The 16,924-nt window shown below is 34.9% G+C and overlaps 1 protein-coding gene across 1 annotated transcript in view; it reads left to right on the top strand.

Moving 5' to 3' along the window:
• The window catches only part of LOC148948990 (xylulose kinase-like), a 148,000-nt gene that overhangs the window by 66,747 nt on the left and 64,329 nt on the right, over positions 1–16,924 (top strand). The gene's annotated exons all lie outside the window — the stretch shown is intronic.

Genomic DNA, 16,924 nt, shown 5'->3' on the forward strand with positions numbered 1-16,924 from the left:
ACAAAAAGTTCAGAAAAATCCGGAAATAGTTCTTAAAAAATATAAAAATACTTTAGACAAATCCAAAATAGTTCTAACAGAATAAAAAATAGTTCTTGCAAAATACAAAATACTTGTTACAAAACCAAAAGATTTCTAACAATATTAAAAATAGTTCTTACAGAATATAAAAGTTCAAACAAAATCCAAAGCAGTTCTTACAAAACAGAAATAATTCTTAAAAAATACAAAAGTTTTAAGAAATCCAAAATAGTTCTTACAAAACAAAAATTATTCGTAATAAATACAAAAATACTTTACACAAACCCACAATAGTTCTAACAGAATATAAAATACTTGGTGCAAAACACCAAATACTTGCTTCAAGACACTAAATTTCTAACAACATCCCAAATAGTTATTATAGCATACAAAAAATTCAAACTTATTCCAAAAATAATTCTTACAAAGCAGAAACAATTCTTGTAAAATAAGAAAAGTTTTAAGAAAATCGAAAATAGTTCTTAAACAACAAAACTATTCTTAAAAATAGAAAAAATCCTTTACACAAATCCAAAATAGTTTTAACAGAATTAAAAATAGCTTCTGCAAAATATGAAATACTTGTCAAAAAGCACGAAAATTCTAACAACACCGAAAGTAGTTCTTACAGAATACAAAGAGTTCAAACAAATTCCAAAAATTGTTCTTAAAAAACAAAAATCATTCTTACGAAATACAAAAATATTTTAGACAAATCCAAAATAGTACTAACAGAATAAAAATAGTTGTTGCAAAACTTGAAATACTTGTTACAAAACAAAAATATTTCTTAAAACATCAAAAATAGTTCTTACAGAATATAAAAAGTTCAAACAAAATCAAAATTTTTCTTACGAAACATAAATAATTCTTAAAAAATGTAAAAAGTTCTAAGAAATCCAAAATAGTTCTTACAAAAAAAAAATTATTCGTAGTAAATACAAAAATACTTTACACAAATACACAATAGTTCTAACAGAATAAAAAAATACTTGGTTTAAAATACCAAATACTTGCTTGGATTTGAATACCAAATTCAAGACACTCAATTTCTAACAACATCCAAAATAGTTATTATAGCATACAAAAAATTCAAATATATTCCAAAAATAATTCTTACAAAGCAGAAACAATTCTTGCAATATACAAAAAGTTGTAAGACAATCAAAAATACTTCTTAAACAACAAAAACTATTCTTAAAAATAGAAAAAATCCTTTACACAAATCCAAACTAGTTCTAACAGAGTTAAGAATATCTTCTGCAAAATATGAAATACTTGTCACAAAGCACGGAAATTCTAACAGCACAGAAAGTAGTTCTTACAGGATACAAAAATTTCAAAGACAATCCGAAAATAGTTCTTAACAAACAAAAATTATTCTTACAAAATACAATAATATTATAGACAAATCCACAATATTACTAACAGAATAAAAAATAGTTGTTGCAAAATTCGAAAAACTTGTTACAAAACAAAAAGATTTCTAAAAACTTCAAAAATAGTTCTTACAGAATATAAAAAGTTCAAACAAAATCTAAATTGTTCTTACGAAACAGAAATAATTCTTAAAAAATATAAAAAGTTGTAAGAAATCCAAATTATTTCTTACAAAACAATAAATTATTCTTAAAAAATAAAAAACAGTTAACACAAATCCAAAATAGTTCTAACAGAATAAAAAATACTTGGTGCAAAGTACAAAATACTTGCTTCAAAACATTAAATTTCTAATAACATCCCAAATAGTTCCTATAGCATACAAAAATTCAAAAATATTCCAAAAATAATTCTTACAAAACAGAAACAATTCTTGCAAAATACGAAAAAGTTTTTTAGAAAATCCAAAATAGTTCTTAAACAACTAAAATTATTAAAAGTTCTAACACAATAAAAAATAGCTACTGCAAAATATGAAACACTTGTCACAAAACGCGAAAATTATAACGACATCGAAAATAATTCTTACAGAATACAAAATTCAAAACTGGTTTTAAAAAAACAACAATTATTCTTAAAAAATACAAAAACACTTTGGACAAATCCTAAATAGCTTTAAGAGAATAAAAGTTTTTGGTCGTAAAATACAAAACACTTTTTACAAAATACAAAAAATTCTTACCACAATCAAAATATTTCTAACATAAAAAATTAAGTTAAAAATAAATCAAATATAGTTCTAATAGAATAAAAAAAAAAGCTACTGCAAAATACAGAATACTAGTTGCTGAAAAACAAAATATTTTTTTTTGTGACACAACACCAAAATTCTAACAACATTAATATAGTTCTTACAGAATAAAAAATACTTGGTGCAAAATACCAAATACTTGCTTCAAGACACTAAATTTCTAACAACATCCCAAATAGTTTTTATAGCATACAAAAAATTCAAACTTATTCCAAAAATAATTCTTACAAAGCAGAAACAATTCTTGCAAAATACAAAAAGTTATAAGAAAGTCGAAAATAGTTCTTAAACAACAAAAACTATTCTTGAAAATAGAAAAAATCCTTTACACAAATCAAAAATTCTTATATCAGAATTAAAAATAGCTTCTGCAAAATATGAAATACTTGTTACAAAGTACGAAAATTCTAACAACACCGAAAGTAGTTCTTACAGAATACAAAAAGTTCAAACAAAATCCAAAAATAGTTCTTAAAAAACAGAAATCATTCTTACGAAATACAAAATTTGTTTAGACAAACCCAAAAGAGAAATAACATAATAAAAAATAGTAGTTGTAAAATTAGATATACTTGTTATAAAAAAAAATGATTTCTAACGACATCGAATATAGTCCTTACGTAATATAATTCGTATAAATTAGATATAAATTGTTCTCATTAAAAAGAATTATTTCTTTAAATATATAAGAAGTTTTAGGAAACCCAAAATAGTTCTTACGAAACAAAAATTATTCATAGTAAATACAAAAAATGCATTACACAGATCCACAATAGTTCTAACAGAATAAAAAATACTTGGTACAAAATACCAAATACTTGCTCCAAGATACTAAATTTTTAACAACGTCCCTGAACAGGGTGTCTTAAAAAAATGTACTCATACTTAGAATAACGAGAAATTCTATATTTATTAACATACAGTGAAATGAAATAGCTTAGAATATAGAAGACAAATGTGATTAAGGAATTATGTTCGCAAATGTTCGAATTGATGGCCATGATTGTCCAGACAATGTGGATAAAGCGCACCAAGGGATTCGCAAACATCACGAAACAGGTCATTAGGAATATTGCGATATTGTCTTTCAATTTCCATTTTCAAAGCTTCATTTGTTCTTGGTTTGGTGCGATAAACTTCATCTTTGAGATATCCTCACAGAAAGAAGTCCAAGGGCGTGAGGTCCACCATCTTGCTGAAAGTAAATTTCACCGTCATCACCAGACATCTCAGGAATTTGTGGACCAACAAACTCCTGAAGCAAGTTAAGGTAGCTCTCATCAGTAACCGCTCCATTAATAAAAAATGGCCCTATGATGCCCAGTGCAGATATTCCACACCACACTGTTACTCCTGGCAAGTAGAAATTGTGTTTAAGTGTTACATGACGATTTGCAGGAGCCCAGTACGTGCAATTATGGCGATTAATGGTGCCATTTAATTTAAAGGTTGCCTCATCGCTCCAAACAATTTTGTTTGGAAACCCTGCACATTTCGCCAGGTACCATTCACAGAATTCAACTCGCCGGTCAGGATCGTCTTCGTTTAGGGCATGAATTGGTGTTGGAATGTAGCATTTCCAGTGCAGACGCTTGAACAGCGTCCTTAATCACATTAATGAATCACGTCTTAATGAACATGATTCCTAATCATATTTGTCTTCTATATTCGAAGCTATTCCATTTTGCTGTATATTCATAAACAAAGGATTTCTCGCTATTCTAAGTGTGAGTACATTTTTTTTTAGACACCCTGTAGTTATTATAGCATACAAAAATTCAAACATACTCCAAAAATAATTCTTACAAAGCAGAAACAATTCTTGAGAAATACAAAAAGTTGTAAGAAAATCGAAAATAGTTCTTAAACAGCAAAAACTATTCTTAAAAATAGAAAAAATCCTTTACACAAATCCAAAATAGTTCTAATAGAATTAAGAATAGCTTCTGCAAAATATGAAATACTTGTCACAAAGCACGAAAATTCTAACAACACCGATAGTAGTTCTTACAGAATACAAAAGGTTCTAACAAAACCCGAAAATAGTTCTTAAAAAACAAAATTATTCTTACGAAATGCAACAATATTTTAGACAAATCCAAAATAGTACTAACAGAATAAAAAATAGTTGTTGCAAAATTCGAAATACTTGTTACAAAACAAAAAGATTTCTAACAACATCAAAAATAGTTCTTACAGAATATAAAAAGTTCAAACAAAATCTAAATTTTTCTTACGAAACCGAAATAATTCTTAAAAAATTTCTAAGAAATCCAAAAAATTTATTACAAAACAATCAATTATTCTTAAAAAAATACAAAAATACTTACCACAAATCCAAAATAGTTCTAACAGAGCAAAAAATACTTGTCGATTAAAATATTCAAATCAAGAAAATATAAAATTAAAGATGAAAAGATATTGAAATAGATCAAATATTTTGCTAAAACTAAGGAGTGATGTTAAAACTTAACTGTCATCTAAAATGCAAAGAGGGGGTTGCCCGCTTTTTAGAAGGTAATCTCTGTATGTTTTAAAAGTTTTAATTTTACAGGGGGAAATATATAAAACCATTTCAAAATGACCCCCCAACTATAATAAACTAGGTACTGTCAATGACCAGCCATAGATTGCTACGAGGACAGCTGCATAATAAATTCTGGAACTGATGTAAATTGGAACTGGTTTGGTGAAATCGGAACGGTGGTATCAGGGAGCAGATGTGGCGCAACCGAAACTAAGAGGACCAGAATCGCTGAAGCTTGGATTGGGACTGGAACCTGGGTTGGTGCCAGCAGATTCAGAACTGGAATCACTTTAAGTGGAGCCAAAAATGGGGGAGTGGATTCGGGTATCATTTTATTACAAAAAATATTTTAAAAGACCGTTGGGAGTGTAACATGATTGGTTGTAAAAACACAAAGCAATGGACTTAACAGCAAATAACATGGGGATTCCTATACATGCAAGCAAATAACAAGGGAATTCCTATACACGCAAGCAAATAACTTGGGAATTCCTATACATGCAAGCAAATAACAAGGAAATTCCTATACACACAAGCAAATAACATGGGAATTCCTATACAACCAAGCAAATAACATAGGAATTCCTATACATGCAAGCACATAACATAGGAATTACTATACATGCAAATAAATAACATTTGAATTCCTATACATGCAATCAAATAACAAGGGAATTCCTATTCATGCAGGCAAATAACATGGGAATTCCTATACACGCAAGCAAATAACATGGGAATTCCTATACATGCAAGCAAATAACATGGGAATTCCTATACACGCAAGCAAATAACATGGGAATTCCTATACATGCAAGCAAAGAACATGGGAATATCTATACCTGCAAGCAAATAACATGGGAATTCCTATACATGCAAGCAAATAACGTAACCATTTCTTTTATTCAAATCCCAACCGCAAATCAAGTTATCGTATATTGAACAACCTCTGATTGGCTCATAAAAAATGCCCACGTCAAACAATACATTCATTGTGCAATTCTTATCAAAAACAAAAAAGCTTTATACCCCTTTTTTCCAATGAGAGTTAGCTTTAGCAACGACACGCTCCTAACAAACTATTCTTGACTAAAGGCAATTGTCCAAAAAATCAATCACACTAGGACCGGTAGTGCGTACTCGTTCCTCTTTGAAAGATGTATTGACCTCTAGATTAGAATTACCAACCAGAAAAACCGGAAGGTCATTGTAATAGGCAAATGACCCTGGTAACCCAATTACTTGAAAACCTACACACATATCTATGCCTCAGGCGTAGGTTTGCGTGTATGGTTGAAAGTAATTGGGCGCTTACTACTAACGAACTGTAAGTAAGGAGCGACCCGGCTCAATGGTAACCGAAACTCTAGAAAACGGTATTTTGATACAAAGAGATCAAAAGAATCAGATTTTAATACTGATTTCAAATATATGACTTTCATCAAGTTTAATCCTACCCATCAAAAGTTAGGCGCCTGAGAAAATTTGGCTGATTTTCGAAAATAGGAGGAAAGACCCGCTAAATGTTATAGGACCTTAATGAAAATCACACCACCATATTCAGCGTATCAGAGAACCCTACTGTAGAGGTTTCAAGCTCCCTTCTACAAAAATGTGGAATATCGCATTTTTTGCCAGAAGAAAGATCACGGGTGCGTGTTTATTTGTTTTTTGTTTTTTTTCCCCAGGGGTGATCGTATCGACCCAGTGGTCCTAGAATATCGTTGGAGGGCTCATTGAAATGGAAATAAAAAGTTCTAGTGCCCTTTTTAAGTGACCAAAAAAATGGAGGGCAACTAGGCCGCCTCCCACGCTCATTTTTTTTCCCAAAGTCACCTGATCAAAATTTTGAGATAGCTATTTTGTTCAGCATGTTCGAAAATATTATAAGTATGTCTTTTAGGATGACTTAATCCCCCGAGTTCCCGTGGGGAGGGCTAAAAGTTATGAACTTTACCCAATATTAACATATAGTATTGGTTATCTGGAAGTTTACAGACGTTTTCAGGGGAGATTTTTCCTGGTAGTGGGGGGGGGGTCGGGGGTTATGTGGGAGGATCTTTCCATGAAGGAAGTTTTCATGGGGGAAGGGACATTGGTATGAAGGGGACGCCGGACTTCTCAGCATTATTTAAAAAAAGATCAGAAATTAAATATAAAAAAACAAGTATTTCAACTGCAAGAGCAGCAACATCAAAACTTCAAACGAACAGAAAATATTACATATATGATTGGGTTCACCCCCTATTCAATACCTTGCTCTTTAAGCCAAAGATTTTTTAGTACTTTCATAAGAGCTATTTATTCTAATTAACGGCCTTTGTGATTAAGCGGTCATTTTTAAAGAATTGGAACAAAATTCGAACTTTCGCTTAAAGAGCAAGGTATTGAATAGAGGGCGAACCCCCTAATAAATGTATTAAAAATATATGAATATAGAAGTTCGTTACGTAAGTTAATTCGTAAGTTACGTATATTTATTACTAATTAAAGCGTTCGTAAATAAAATTGAACAAGTTTCGAGAAAACCATTTAACTAAATAAAAGTAAATTAATATGAAAATTTTGTTTTAATTATTCATGTACGGTGAGCCAAGATCAAAACCTGCATTTATTCAAAAACATTCAAAAATTAAATAAAAAAAACAAGTTTTTTAAACTGAAAGTAAGGAGCGACATTAAATCTTAAAACGAACAGAAATTATTCCGTATATGAAAGGGACTGTCCCCTCCTCAACGCCTCGCTCTTTACGCTAAGGTTTGACTCTGTCTCACAACTTCATTTTTTAAAACAATAAAAAACTTAAGCGTAAAGAGCGAGGCGTTGAGGAGGGGACAATTCCTTTTATATACGGAATAATTTCTGCTCGTTTTAAGTTTTAATGTCGCTCCTTACTTTCAGTTTAAAAAACTTGTTTTTTTTTATTTAATTTATGACTAAGAGACATCATATTTGAGCTTTGCCCACGAGAGCTATGTCTTGTTTTTGAATTAAATGAACTTGAATTTGATTTGAATTTGGATTCAAAGTCAATTCTTTTCTTTAGGAGCTTGGAATACCCATCTGTGTTTGGACAAAGTTCTCGCTCGCATTTGTATAAATATATCAACTATTAATGAATCATAACAAAAATAAATTTGAAATTTGTCTGTTTGTCGAAATGGCATGTCTGCAGTATCTCAGGAATAGGTAAGGGTATTAAGTTGAAACTTTAAGAGAATATTGTTGGGGGTGTTGAGTGTAAAAAAGTATAACTATGTACATCATCCCGGTTGTCAAAAGTACACATGTGCAATATCCTAGGATTGATTAGCTAATGGTATTTAGTTGAAACTTGCAGGGGATGTTGAACTAAATCAAAGATATTATTTACACCCTACTTGTTAAAATGGCGTGTGCAACATCTCAGGAACAGTTAAGGGTATTAAATTAAAGCTTTCAGAGAATGTTTAAGGGGATTTTGAGCCCAATAAAAAATAAGCCCCCCCCCCAAAAAAAAATGAGCCCAATAAAAAACAATATCTTGGTTGTCAGAAGAGTGTATACGCAATATCCCAGGAGCGGGTAATGGCACTTGGTTGAAACTTGTTGGGAATGTTGAGTGCGATATTCAAACAAATTAAGACACTAATTAGAACGAATAAATTACGATCAAATATTTTAATTCTTACGCCGAAGACGTGAAAAACCAGAGAAATATTTATGATGTTAACCAATAACAAAAGCTTGGCAATCGAAAACGAATAGAAATTAATTAAAAAAACTTTCTGAAAAAGAATATTTTTGAAGAAAAGTAAAGAGCCAAATTAAATTTAAGACTAGGAGAAATAAATTCTTAAAACAGCTCAAACTCAAAACGAAAAGAGGTTACTATTAAAGAATAAGTAAAACCCAGAACGAACAGAAATTAAATAAACAATCATATCACACATAGGAATAACAGGTATTAATATAAACGAGTAAATAAATATTGAAAGGAGTAAAAATTAAATTGAATATTCAAGTCAAACTTAAAACGAACAAACATCATTACAAAAAGAATTTTGGCCCCTTCCTCCTTCCTCCTCCCTTAACCGTAAAAGTCTCCATCCCCCTTCCTCAAAAGTTGTAGAAACTTCCAAAAGGGCTCATTCAATTGGAAATTGGAATGGCTTGTGCCCTTTTTAATAGTCGAATGTGATTGGAAGGCAACTAACACCCCTTCCATACCCACCATTTCCCGAAACACATCCAATCAAAATTTTGAGATAGCCATTTTGTTCAGCGTAGATGATTTCCAGATAGAAAATATGTTTCTGAGCAGGTTACTCCACCAAAACTCTCAGGGCAAGGGTTTTAACTTATACCCTGGAGGCATATAAGAACGATGTTGGCACAATGTATCATTTATTATTTTTTCCTTTAGACCAGGGTACTTCGTATCGAAGAAGTTTTCGTAAAGGCTTCGAAAAGGGCTCATTCAATTTGAAATCCTAGTAGCTTGTGCCCTTTTTAATAGTCGAAAATGAATGGAAGGCAACTAACACCACTTCCATGCCCACCATTTCCCGAAACACATCCCATCAAAATTTTGAGATAGCTATTTTGTTCACCGTAGTTGATTTCCAGTTAGAAATTATGTTTTTAAGGAGGACACTCCCCCACAGCCCTCAGGGCAAAGGTTGTAAGTTATGCCCTGGGGGCATATAAGGTTTTTGTAGAAAGCGTTTGTCGCAGAAACTTAAAAAAGGGCTAATCCAATTGGAAATTCAAAGGGCTATTGCCTTTTTTAATAGTCGAAAGTAGTTGGAGGGCCACAAACCCCCCTCTCACGCCCACCTTTTCCCCAAACGCATCCGATAAAAATTTTAAGATAGCCATTTTGTCCAACGTAGTTGAAAGTTATGGAAATTAGGTCTTTGAGGATGAACCCCCCCCCCCCACAGCCATCAGAGCAAAGATTATAAGTTATGCCCTGGGGGCATATAAGGTTTTTATAGAACGCGTTGTCGTAGAAACTTCAAAAAGGGCTCATTCAATTGGAAAATGAAAAAGCTAGTGCCCTTTTTAATAGTCGAAAGTGATTGAAAGGCAACTGACACCCCTTCCATGCCAACCATTTCCCCAAACACATCCAATCAAAATTTTGAGATAGCCATTTTGTTCCACGCAGTTTAGAGTTCAGGAAATTATACCTTTGAGCAGGACACTCCCCCCACAGTCTTCAGGGCAAGGGTTATAAGATATGCCATGGGGGCATATAAGTTTTATTGAAATCTTTGTCGTAGAAAATTGAAAAAGGGCTCATTCGATTGGAAATTCAAAGGTCTAGTGCCCCTTTTATTAGTCGAAACTGATTTGAGGGCAACTAACCCCCCTCTCACGCCCACCTTTACCACAAACACATCCAATCAAAATTTTGAGATATCCATTTTGTTCAGCGTAGTTAATTTCCAGACATAAATTATGTTTTTGAGCAGGACACTCCCCCAGAGCCCTCAGGGCAAGGGTTTTAAGTTATGCCCTGGAGGCATATAAGGTTTTTATAGAAAGCATTGTCGTAGAAGCTTCAAAAAAGGTTCACTCGATTGAAAAATCAAAGGGCTAGTGCCCTTTTTAAAAGTCAAAAGTTATTGGAGGGCAACTAACCCCGCTCTCACGCCCACCGTTTCCTCAAAGACATCCAATAAAAATTTTAAGATAGCCCTTTTGTTCAACGTAGTTAAAAGTTCTGGAAATTAGATCTTTGAGGATGACAGCCCCCCCCCCCCCCCCTAGGGCCCTCAGGGCAACGATTGGAAGTTATGCCCTGGGGCATATAAGGTTTTTATAGAAAGTGTTGTCGTAGAAAGTTCAAAAAGGGCTCATTCGATTGGAAATTGAAATGGCTAGTGCCCTTTCTAATAGTCAACAGTGATTAGAAGGCAACTAACACCCCTTCCAAGCCCACTATTTCCCCAAACGCATCCAATCAAAATTTTGAGATAGCTATTTTGTTCTACGCAGTTTAAAGTTCAGGAAATTATACCTTTGAGCAGGACACTCCGCCCACAGTCTTCAGGGCAATGGTTAGAAGTTATGCCCTGGGGGCATACAAGATTTTATTGAAATCTTTGTCGAAAAAGGGCTCATTCGATTGGAAATTCAAAGGTCTAGTGCCCTTTTTATTAGTCGAAAGTGATTTGAGGGCAACTAACCCCCCTCTCACGCCCACCTTTTCCCCAAACACATCCAATCAAAATTTTTAAATAGATATTTTGTTCAGCGTAGTTGATTTCCAGTTAGAAATTTTGTTTTTGCAGAGGACACTGCCCCACAGCCCTCAGAGTAATGGTTGTAAGTTATGTCCTGGGGGCATATAAGGTTTTTATAGAAAAAATTGTCGTAGAAGCTTGAAAAATGGCTCATTCGATTGAAAAATCAAAGGGCTAGTGCCCTTTTTAATAGTCGAAAGTGATTGGAGGGCAACTAAACCCCCTCTCACGCCCACCTTTTCCCCAAACACATGCAATGAAAATTTTAAGATAGCCATTTTCTTCAACGTAGTTAACAGTTCTGGAAATTAGTTATTTGAGGATGACAACCCCCCCCCCCCTCCTAGGGCCCTCAGGGCAACGATTGGAAGTTATGCCCTGGGGCATATAAGGTTTTTATACAACGCGTTGTCGTAGAAACTCAAACAGGGCTCATTCAATTGGAAATCGAAAGGCCTAGTGCCCTTTTTATTATTCGAAAGTGATCGAAGGGCAATTAACACCCCTTCCACGCCCCCTTTTTCCCCAAACATATCCAGTCAAAATTTTGAGATTGCGATTTTGTTCAACGCAGTTGAAAGTTCAGGAAATTATACCTTTGAGCAGGACAAACCCCCCATAGTCTTCAGGGCAAGGGTTATAAATTATGTCCTGGGGGCATATTAGTATTTATTGAAATCTTTGTCATTGAAACTTGAAAAAGAGCTCATTCGATTGGAAATTCAAAGGTCTAGTGCCCTTTTTATTAGTCGAAAGTGATTTGAGGGCAACCAAACCCCCTCTCACGTCCACTTTTTACCCAAACACATCCAATCAAAATTTTTAGATAACCATTTGGTTCAGCGTAGTTGATTTCTAGATAGAAATTATGTTTTGAGGAGGACACTCCTCCACAGCCCTCAGGGCAAGGGTTGTAAGTTGTAGCATATAAGGTTTCTATAGAAAGCGTTGTCGTAGAAACTTCAAAAAAGGCTCATTCGATTGGAAATTCAAAGGGCTAGTGCCCTTTTTGATAGTCGAAAGTGATTGGAGGGCAACTAACCCCCCTCTCACGCCCACCTTTTCCCCAAACACACCCAATAAAAATGTTAAGATAGCCATTTTGTCCAACGTAGTTGAAAGTTCTGTAAATTAGGTCTTTGGTTGAACCCCCCCCCCCACAGCCCTCAGAGCAAAGATTGTAAGTTATGCCCTGGGGGCATATAAGGTTTTTATAGAACGCGTTGTCGTAGAAACGTCAAAAACAGCTCATTCAATTGGAAATTGAAATGGCTAGGGCCCTTTTCAATAGTCAAAAATGATTGGAAGGCAACTAACACACCATCCACGCTAACTATGTTTTACAAGATATCCAATTAAAATTTTTAGATATCAACTTTGTCCTATCCAGTTAAAGTTCAGAAACTTATACATTTGAGCAGGAAATTCCCCCAGAGTTTTTAGGGAAAGGCTCATAAGTTATGCCTTTGGGGCATATAAGTTTTGATTGAAATCTTTGTCCTAGAAACTTGAAAAAGGGCTCATTCGATTGAGAAGTCGAATGGATAGTGCCCTTTTTAATGCTCAGAAGTGATTGAAAGGCAACTAAAACCTCTTCAAAGCCCAGCATTTCCCCAAACACATCCAATTAAAGTTTTTAAATAGCCATTGTGTTCCACGCAGTTGAAAGTTCAGCAAATTATACCTTTGAGCAGGACACTCCCCCCACAGTCTTCAGGGCAAGGGTTATAAGTTATGCCCTGGGGGTATATAAGTTTTTATTGAAATCTTTGTCGTAGAAACTTGAAAAGGGGCTCATTCGTTTGGAAGTTCAAAGGTCTAGTGCCCTTTTTATTAGTCGAAAGTGATTGGAGGGCAACTAACCCCCTTCTTACGCCCATCTTTTCCCCAAACACATCCAATCAAAATTTTTAGATAGCAATTTTGTTTAGCGTAGTTGACAGTTCTGGACATTAGGTCTTTGAGGATGACAACCCTTCCCCCCCTAGAGCCCTCAGGGCAACGATTGTAAGCTATGCCCTAGGGCATATAAGGTTTTTATACAACGCGTTGTCGTAGAAACTTCAAAAAGGGCTCAATCGATTGGAAATTGAAATGGCTAGTGCCCTTTTTAATAGTCGAAAGTGATTGGAAGGCAACTAACATCCCTTCCACGCCCACTATTTCCCCAAACACATCAAATCAAAATTTTGAGATTGCTATTTTGTTCCACGCAGTTTAAAGTTCAGGAAATTATACCTTTGAGCAGGACAAACCCCCCATAGTCTTCAGGGCAAGGGTTATAAATTATGTCCTGGGGGCATATTAGTATTTATTGAAATCTTTGTCATTGAAACTTGAAAAAGAGCTCATTCGATTGGAAATTCAAAGGTCTAGTGCCCTTTTTATTAGTCGAAAGTGATTTGAGGGCAACCAAACCCCCTCTCACGTCCACTTTTTACCCAAACACATCCAATCAAAATTTTTAGATAACCATTTGGTTCAGCGTAGTTGATTTCTAGATAGAAATTATGTTTTGAGGAGGACACTCCTCCACAGCCCTCAGGGCAAGGGTTGTAAGTTGTAGCATATAAGGTTTCTATAGAACGCGTTGTCGTAGAAACTTCAAAAAAGGCTCATTCGATTGGAAATTCAAAGGGCTAGTGCCCTTTTTAATAGTCGAAAGGGATTGGAGGGCAACTAACACCCCTCTCACGCCCACCTTTTCCCCAAATACACCCAATAAAAATGTTAAGATAGCCATTTTGTCCAACGTAGTTGAAAGTTCTGTAAATTAGGTCTTTGGTTGAACCCCCCCCCACAGCCCTCAGAGCAAAGATTGTAAGTTATGCCCTGGGGGCATATAAGGTTTTTATAGAACGCGTTGTCGTAGAAACTTCAAAAACGGCTCATTCAATTTGAAATTGAAAGGGCTAGGGCCCTTTTCAATAGTCAAAATTGATTAGAAGGCAACTAACACCCCTTCCACGCCCACCATTTCCTGAAACACATCCAATCAAAAATTTTGAGATAGCTATTTTTTTCCATGCAGTTGAAAGCTCCGCAAATTACACCTTTGAACAGAAAATTCCCCCCACAGTCTACAGGACAGGGGTTATAAGTTATGTCATTGGGGCATATAAGTTCTTATTGAAATCTCGGTAATAGAAATTTGAAAAAGGGCTCATTTTATTGAAAATTGAGATTGATAGTGCTGTCTTTAATAGTCAAAGTGATTGAAAGGTAGCTAACACCCTTATAATTCCCACGAATCCCTCACACACGTCCAATCAAAATTTTGAGATAGCCATATTCTTCAATGCAGTTGAAAGTTCAGCAAATTATACCTTTGAGCAGGACACTCCCCCCACAGTCTTCAGGGCAAAGGTTATAAGTTATGCCCTAGGGGCATATAAGTTTTTATTGAAATCTTTGTCGTAGAAACTTGAAAAAGGGCTCATTGGATTGGAAATTCTAAGGTCTAGTGCCATTTTTATTAGTCGAAAGTGATTTGAGGGCAACTAACCCCCCTCTAACGCCCAACTTTTCTCCAAACACATCCAATAAAAATTTTAAGATAGCCATTTTGTTCAACGTAGTTGACAGTTCTGGAAATTAGGTCTTTGAGGATGACAACCCTTCCCCCCCTAGAGCCCTCAGGGCAACGATTGTAAGCTATGCCCTAGGGCAAATAAGGATTTTATACAACGCGTTGTCGTAGAAACTTCAAAAAGGGCTCATTCGACTGGAAATTGAAATGGCTAGTGCCCTTTTTAATAGTCGAAAGTGATTGGAATGCAACTAACACCCCTTCCACGTCCACTTTTTGCCCAAACACATCCAATCAAAATTTTGAGATTAATATTTTGTTCCACGCAGTTTTAAGTTCAACAAATTATACCTTTGAGCAGGACACTCCCCCACAGTCTTCAGGGCAAGGGTTATAAGTTATGCCCTGGGGGCATATTAATATTTATTGAAATCTTTTCGTAGAAACTTGAAAAAGGACTCATTCGATTAGAAATTCAAAGGTCTAGTGCCCTTTATATTAATCGGAAGTGATTTGAGGGCAACCAACCCCCCTCTCACGTCCACCTTTTCCCCAAACACACCCAATCAAAATTTTTAGATAGCCATTTCGTTCAGCGTAGTTGATTTCCAGATAGAAGTTATGTTTTTGAGGAGGACACTAGCCTTTTTGTTCAACGTAGTTGAAAGTTCTGGAAATCTGGTCTTTGAGGTGAAACCCCCCGCAGCCCTCTGGGCAAGGGTTGTAAATTATGGCCTGGGGGGCATATAAGGTTATTATAGAACGCGTTGTCGCAGAAACTTCAAAAAGAGCTCATTCGATTGGAAATTGAAATGGCTAGTGCCCTTTTTAATAGTCGAAATTGATTGGAAGTGCAACTAACTCCCCTTCCACGCCCACCATTTCCCCAAAAAAATCCAATCAAAATTTTGAGATAGCCATTTTGTTCCACGCAGTTTGAAGTTCAGGAAATTATACCTCCGATTAGAACATTCCCCCCACAGTCTTCAGGGCAAGGTTTATAAGTTATTCCTAGGGGGCATATAAGTTTTTATTGAAATCTTTGTCGTAGAAGCTTGAAAAAGGGCTTTTTCAATTGGAAATTCAAAGGGCTAGTGCCCTTTTTAATAGTTGAAAATGATTTGATGGCAAATAACCCCCCCCCCCTTACGCTCACCTTTTCCCCAAACACATCCAATCAAAATTTTTAGATAGCCATTTTATTCAATGCTGTTGAAAGTTTTGGAAATTAGGTCGTTAAGGATGACAACCCCTCCACCCCACAGCCCTCAGGGCAAGGGTTGTAAGTTTGCTAACCCCCCTGTCACGCCCCCCATTCCCCCAAACACATCCAATCAATGTTTTTAGATAGCCATTTTGTTCAACGTAGCAGAAAATACTGGAAATTTGGTCTTTGAGGATGACCCCCCCCCCTCAGCCCTCAGGGCAAGGGTTGTAAGTTATGCCCTGGGGGCATATAAGGATTTTATTGAAAGCGTTGTCGTAGAAACTTCAAAAGGACTCATTTGATTGGAAATTGAAAGGTCTAGCGCCTTTTTAATATATGAAGGTGATTGGTGAGCGACTAACGCCCCTCTCACCCCACCATTTTCCCAAACACATCCAATCAAAATTTTGAGATAGCCATTCTCAATTCCCAATAAGGCATCTCAGCAGTATCCCAAGAACGACTGAGGGCATTATGTTCAATGTTTTGGGGCTACTTCTGCTCTTAAAATTTAACAAAATGAAAATAGCGTAAGTGCATCCAAGCTATTAAAGAAAGCAAACAGATTTTTTTGCGAATGGTATCAAGTTTTCCATTTCAGGTCAACTAGAGGAGGTATGAAACTAAATTAAACACTACTATTTGTGTCCAGATTTTTAAGAGGGTGTATGTTGTTAAAAATTGCTGAAAATTTTTCTCCAGCATACAAATAGCAGGCCAAACTATAAAGTCTTAAAAAACACGAAAATATTTAAAGTATTATTTTCTTTTTCCCTAAAAGGCTATGTCAATTTAAAACGAACAGAAACTAGTTAAAAAAAAACTTTTTCCACAAAATAAGTTTTTCAAAGAAAAGTAAAGAACTCAAGTTAACAAAAAATGAGCAAAAATACAATCAAATAATCTACCAAGCGTGAAACTACCACAAATCAGCATCCATAAATAAATGAAGCCCAAAACGAACAGAAATTACAATAAATAATCGAGTCAAACTCAAAACGAGCAGACATTAGCATAAGTTGTGCTCAAAACCCCTATACCTTCCCAGGGCCAGAACATAATTTGCACTGTACTGAAAATATATAAATGTTTTTACTTTTATAACTTTAATAAATCAAACAATATTAAAATTTTGATTACTAAATATCAGTATATGTATATTAAACTGACAATGGACATTCATTTGTATTTTTTTCAGTAAAGTGCAAATTACGTTCT

The sequence above is a fragment of the Artemia sp. Qi Xiang Cuo genome, chromosome 9, assembly GCF_049724085.1.
Source record: "Artemia sp. Qi Xiang Cuo chromosome 9, ASM4972408v1, whole genome shotgun sequence".
NCBI lineage: Eukaryota > Metazoa > Arthropoda > Branchiopoda > Anostraca > Artemiidae > Artemia > Artemia sp. Qi Xiang Cuo.